Source organism: Quercus lobata, chromosome 7 (genome assembly GCF_001633185.2).
Source record: "Quercus lobata isolate SW786 chromosome 7, ValleyOak3.0 Primary Assembly, whole genome shotgun sequence".
Classification (NCBI taxonomy): Eukaryota; Viridiplantae; Streptophyta; class Magnoliopsida; order Fagales; family Fagaceae; genus Quercus; species Quercus lobata.
The window spans coordinates 13,295,851-13,303,383 of NC_044910.1; positions in this window are offsets into that span (position 1 = coordinate 13,295,851).

Below are 7,533 nucleotides of genomic sequence, written 5' to 3' on the forward strand. Positions count from 1 at the left end.
CTTTATCTTTTTTCCATAGTGTAGAAAATATTTCCTTCTAAATCCTTGATAATATGCCCTCGCACCATGCCAATATTTGGCATTAATCATCACAGCCATCTCCATCAAGAAGGGGCTAAGATAAATGCTATTATGAATGTCACTAGCTATAGCTTTATCAGATTCAGAGGATGAGAATTCCTTTTTAAGTAACTTAATCATGTTAGTGTTTTCTCCAAAAAGGGACTGAAAGCCAAAGAAATGGTGCTCGTATCTGTGGTACAGGTTACAGCTTTATATGAATTTCACTTTTATGCTCATCCACTCACAGCTTAAGTTGCCTGGTCAAAATTTGTTCCCTAATGACAATGGGATTCCTGATTGTTTCATTATTGAGTTCTTTAGGCTTCCATTATTTGATTTTGAACTTTGAGAATTCAAGCGTTTGTTACAGTGAGTGGTTAAAAGCTAAATCCTCCTACATTCAATGTCATTTTCTGTTTCAGACTCTTACACCTTTTTTTTTTAAGTAGCTAAAGGGGTTATGAGTTGTAAGTAGCTAAAGGGGTTATGAGTTGCACAGTTTTAGACTTAAGTTTTTACAATTAGAACTTTGATTCTTTTACATTCAACAGTATCCACTCGGTTTAAAATTATTTTCACTCTTTTATATAATGTGTAAATGTGAATATATGATATAAAATTGTAGACATTTTTCGAAATATTTCACATCCAAAAACTTTGAAACAATAATTAACCATACATTTAATGTTAAAGATGAATTCTATAAAGACAAAGAAATTTGGATTTTATAATGATTTAAATTTATTTTTATATATATACGATAGCATTTTAACTTATGACATTTTCTTTATGATAATTGCTATTTATTATCAAACCAAAATATCTATTAATTTTTTATGCAGACAAAAGTTTAAATCTCAGATTTCTTACTCAACAACAATAGAATTTACTGATTAATCTAGTTATACCTCACGTAATCATTTAAGTTTAAGGAATCTCCCTTTCAAAAAGATAAGTTAATGAAATCAATCCAAATGCATATAAGGAATTATGAGTGTCTACTTGTTAAATGTGACAGACGATGAAAATGAGTCAAATGACACGGAATTCGGAATTTTGTGTGAGGACCAGATAAAACGTGGGAAGAAGTCATGTCAGAAGTTTTGCAAATCACATTAACAAAATTACATAATCACTTGTCAATTCAATTGTTCCTATATATCATTGAGTTTAGAAATTCTTAACAAAATTAAACTATAATTAGAAGTTAATTTGAATTTGATTTCAATTCTAATTGTGTTTCGAATTTAATATATTATATATTAATGAAGTTGAAAATTATTTCAAAGAGATCTCCCAAAAATTAACACTCAAAGGTGGATGGAGGGGGCCTCCTACTTTCTGTTCTTTTTTTTTCTTTTTTTTTAATTAAGTTAAGTGAAAATTTTACTTAACGACCTTCCTTCAATTTTTTTTTATAACAAAAAATATACAAACACTCACTTCTCATTTAAAGTATTAATTTTTATTTAATATTAAAATTTATTTTCATATATGCATATATAACTCATTATTTATGATAATTTAAAGTGTATATTTCCAAAAATATATAAATAAATTTCTTTAGTAAAGTTTTATTTTTTCTTTTCTAATAATCAACTTATCTTCATGTTATATTTTGAGACTTTGGGATAAAGAAATGCAGTTTCATTATTTTTCCGTATTTATAGAAAATGAGTTGAACTAAAACTCTACTACAACTCTACTCTACTATTTAAGAATGCTAAAATCAATCAATAAAAAAACCAAATTAAGTGAAGAATTACAAAAGGAAGGATTTGGATTTTTGGTGAGAAGAATTACCTTTATGTGAGAAGAGCTATCTTCTTTTTATTTTTATTTATTGCATTTCTATTTTTCTATTGATGTACTACAATTATTGCTTAAATTCTATGATTATTTTAAATATTTTAGATAATGCAGTACATCTTAATTATTGATATATGTTATTGATTTGGTGTTCTTAATTGATTGTGCAGATTATTTCCTCACTAATAGCAATATCAAAATGGCTAGACACAAATGTCAATATCAAAATGGCTAGACACAAATGCCAATATCGAAATGGCTAGACATGGGTAATTCATATTTAAACTTTTACATTTGCATTGCAATACAATATTTGTTTTCTATTTATGTACCTTTATTTATCTATTTTTGAAATTATTTTGAGTGTGGTACCCTAGAAGGTCTAGATACTAACGTAGTTCAATTATTGCTTAAATGTTATGATTTTTTATAAAAAATTTAGATAATGCAATTCATCTTAATTATTGATACTATTTTTTATTTGGTATTCTTAATTTTGTTTTCAACTATTTCAATTATTGAATTGCGAGTACCCGAGACTGAGGAGGAAGCTGAAGGGTCTCAGCATTGGCCCAAGGATTGAGGAGGAAGTCGAAAGGTCGCAGCATTGACGTGGTAATACTACAAGCCACGGGCCTAAAGGGAGAATCCACCCAAGGAGGAGAAGAAATGAGTCCTGATATTCTGTGGTGTTCTAAGTGGAAGCTAGAATCTAAAGAGAGTGGAAGTCAGTAGGCAGTAGGGAAGTTTTTGGCCAGATGTAGCCTGTTGCATCCGCATTAAATGGTAAACAACAGCTTTATCAGCCGTATTAATGAGAAAGTAACCTAAACAGTATAAGTCACAGCTAAGCAGGTCCCTTCCACCACTTGCTTTAGATGTGAAAGGTAACAAGTGTCAAAAAAGGAGGAAGGTGAGGTAGAAATGGATGGTGAAGATGTGATGAAGGGAGAAGTATATAAGGAAAGGAGGGAGCGTTGGAAAGGAGGGATCGAAAAGAGAGAGAGAGACAGAGAGAGAAAAGAAACAGAAGAAAAAGCTCTTGGAGAAGAAAGTGAACAGGACCACCTTTATGCAAACCTAGTCTCCTCGAGAATACCTGTATAGAACCTCATACTCATTTGTTGCTAAATAAAAAAGGAGATTCTCCCTTGTACATGTCCTCGGGCAGAACCCGTTGTTATTGTTCTTTCCCATCTCTTACAAATTTTATTGGTTTGGGCCAGGTTTAAAAGGTACAACCCATTATTCTAAGTGAGCTTGGGCCACAAACTTTTGGTTCCTTACAGAATTCATTATTTTTTCATGTGTAATATTAAAATCTGTGTTTTTTTATGAGGAAAAGAAAAATATATATATGTGTGTCTCTGTGTGTGTTCTTAAAGGCTAAAGCACAATACAATTACAAACATTACTTTAAGTTAGGGTGTTATATTTAATTATTAGTAAGTTAGAATGTTACATTAAGTTAGGGTATTATATTTTTATTTATTATTAAGTTAAAATATTACATATGGATACATATGCTGGTTTTACAGCTAAGTGAGTGATATAACTTATAACCATTTGAATAAAATCAACACTAAAACAAATGATTTAAATATTAAAATAAGAAATAAAAATTAAATTTCTTTTAGGTGTACAAGTACAATTTATTTTTTAATCTTAAATTTTGAATTAATTCTTTTAGGATGATCCCCTCTTCATGAATAAGTAGGAATTATTAAAAAAATTATAAAAGTTTTTATTGATCATTGTAATTAGATATATTATATATAAGGACAAATATACAAAATTCATTTATTTTTTAGATTTTAAAAAAATAGATTTTTTTTTTTTTTTTATCTTTTACACTCACAGAGATTTCATTAATAATTGTTATACTATTTTTACAATTTTCCATAGTTTTTAAAATATTTTATAATATTTTTTTTGAAAAAAAAAAAAAACCAAACTTGAAATTACATAATATACATCTTCCATGTAATTTAACTTTTTTTTCATTTTATTTGTTATTCAATTTAATTATATTATCAAAATATTTTTTATTAAGTCATGCAGGCATAATACTAGTTATAAAATAAATCATGTTAAAGACATGTTTTAAGTAAAGATTGTAAATTTTTTATAATAAAAAATAAATAAAAAAGAGAGAAATAGAGAATATATGTATGTGTGTGTATTCTTTTGTAAATTTAAAAATTATCGATATATTTATTTGAACTCCCTAGAAAAATTTTCTGACTCTGCCAAACGCATGCTATGCACCAACTGATTTCACATAACCATTCAATTCTTTTCCATCATTCTGTTTAGGGATTTTTTTTTTTTTTTTTTTTTTTTTTGGCCCAAAACATTCTCGTTAGGAGTTTAAGCCTTATAAATCTGACGTTGTCATTTCATTCATTACAAACTCTGGAAAAAAAAATAAACAAAATCAAATAATCAAGGACATACACTACACCAAAATAAGTCTATTTCATTAAGTGTTAATGCAACAAAATTAGTATAGTGGTATTAGACATAATATCACATCTAAAAATTAAAATTCGTTGCAATAGTAACTTAAAAATAGTAAATTATTACATTAGTAACAATTAATTGTAATAATTTATAATTTTCAGTTGCAATATAGATTTTAATACTAAATTAAATTTAGAAAAATTTTTGCAATAGCTTAAATTGAAGAAATCAATTTTTTTTTAACAACTTAAATTGAAGACATCAATTTTTTTTAATAACTTAAATTGAAGAAACCATTGTAATAACTTGATACCAATTATATATTTTGCGATATATTATAATAGATCTAAATTTCAAAGAGATGGCTTATTGCAACAAATTTAACATTACAATAACTAAAATATCAATTATTTTATAATCTGTTGCAATGACAAATATGAAGCTGCAATGAATATATTATTACAATGATCTAATTCCAATTATTTTACAATCTATTGTAAGAAAAAAAAATATGAAAAATTTAACTATTACAATAAATATACCGTTGCAATAATTTGAACCCAAATTATTTTTGTCAATTCTTTACAATCTATTGTAATAAAATTTATGAAATAATAGCCTATTGCAACAAGATATTCGAAGTAATAAATTGTTTATTGCAATGACAAATATATTATTACATCAAAATTTTCATTAAAATATTTAAGATTTATTGCAACAAAATTTTTTTGTAGTACAAACTTATTACCTCAAATTTTATTACAATACTTCGTATAAACTATTACAATGACTTCGATGTTATTGCAATGATTTTTGTTGTTGTAATAAAAATTTTTTGTTGTAGTGATAAATGAAATGCAAATGATGTTAAGGGCACTATTGCATGTTTGTAAACAAGATTTCATAGTTTTAACTAAAATCATGTTTTGAAAACATAATTTCAGTAAATTGTGTACAAAATAAGTCACAATGGGTGTGTAACAAGATTTAACCTTATAGGAATACACAGAACACCAAAAACAAGCATCTTTGAATGAAAAGTGAGGGCCAAGCCGCCAAGGTACTTAAAAGGCAAATGGGGAGGCAAGTGGAGTACACACAATAAGAGACTTTGCAGAACTAGATACGACATAACCACAAGGAGTGGAAGACAACATCTTTCAGCTAGATCAAAGGTAGAATGAGAGTACATAGCATCCGACAAATCAATAGACATGTTTGTTTTCCGCGTGAATTATTTGGGCTAATGTCTCATAGTTCATGTTCCCACTCACTGCACTCTCTACCAACAGATTGAAGCAGGACACTGAAAATTCCACAAACATGTTCTAGTGCATTTCACGTGTTTCTCACTACTGCATTTAGGTGAGTTAGAAGGTCCCTTGTGTACCACTCATGTGGCTTTTGTTCAGGAGGGCATGCATGCTAACAAGTGTAGGTGGGAAATGAACGGTGAGACAAATTTTTTACAGGATTGCTAAGCTAGACACAGACAGATTGACATATTTTTACAGCATTTCTGAGCTAGACACTGTCTCTTGTACTCGTAAAATCAACCGAGATACTTGCAGCTTTGTTCTAATACGATGAACCCTAGTACCATATAGGCTGAGGAAAAGTACAGATTGACATATTTTGTTCATTTTTCTTGTTTCCTAAGATTGAGTACGGGAATCAAAAAATATACATGTCGAAACATATTTTGGATTGAAGTACAATATGTAAGACTGCAGTCTGGAGAAGATTGAACTAGAAGCCTACTATGGTAACAAATTTCAGTACATTAATTTCTTGAGGCTTGCGTTGTGCTTTTCCACGATAATTGGTCGCATACTTAGCATTCACAAACAATTTGAAAAACTACAGTTTAACTCAACCTAAGTGCTAAATTAGAAGGTATATAGACAAGAACAGTTTCGGCTAGGATTCATATTCACCATAACCAAACCAAACCCAACGAATCAGGATATAGGCATTTTGCTTCGATGGCTCCCTTACTCGGGCTTGCTTGCTCAAATTAATTTTGGCTGAATCTTTTATTTAATAAAACGCTATCATCTAGGTCCAGTACACTTTCAAATGTTTGATTTTATCCCATGTCATCTAAGAAAACAAAATCTTTGACCATTTAATAAGGAGAAGATCCACACTCGATAAAGCAAATCGACTTAAACTTCCTTCAAATATCCACACTCATTTTATTTTCAATGCACAAGATTTGTCAACATATCAATTAGAATTAGCAAAAAGTCAATAGTGTTAAGTTCTTCTGAACCTGAGGGGATGATGTCCTACAAAGGACATATACTTTATTTGGGATGTTGTGGCCGTATTGGACACTTGACAGGTTGACATGCCTAGGACACTTTTGTATGCATGTCCAAATCGTAAGTCCTTTAAAAAAAAATAAAATAAAATACAGGACGATACCAGAATACAAGAACAAGAGCAATCAAATAAACTGCGGGGCAGGGCTGAAGGATGGGGTCTTCGCCCTGCCCCGCATGGTTTATCTTGCCCATCCCCACCCCGCCCCGCGTGATGAGAAAAATTTACTTGCCCTATCCCACCCCTTGAGACCCCACAATGCCCCACCCCGTAAAACTCTATTTTTTGTTAATTTTCCCCACAACTATTACTATTTTTTTTAATAAAACTTTTTTCACTAATATTTATATACTTGAAATTGTTGGGAAATTTTGACCCCAGTTGATAGAATTAACAAGTTTTAAACCCAAGTTGTTAATTAGATTTATTATGAATAAAACTTGTTGAAACAAACAAACATCAATATCATGTCAAAATCATGCGGCGGAAAAAGAAATAAGACAAGATATGATGACCCAGGAAAACTAATGATACAAACTAGTTTCACAGTAAAAAACCTGGGGAAAAACCTTCCTAAAAAGTAATTCACTATAGTAAAGAGAAGTTTTAGATCTAGTACAAAATCTTTGTCCCTAGACTCTACAATCTCCATAGATGAACTCACAGCAGAAACCTTCTACCGCTTCAGAACCTCTGAACTCTTCAATATATGAACGCCACCCTTTTTGTACGGATCCCAGTACGTGACTAACCAATGATGCATGGCTCCCAATACGTGACTAACACACCAATTAGAAGAAAATGTTGGCTGCAAAGTTCTTCACTTCATCAACAATGAAGATCAAGAAACACTTAGTTACAAAACCCTAA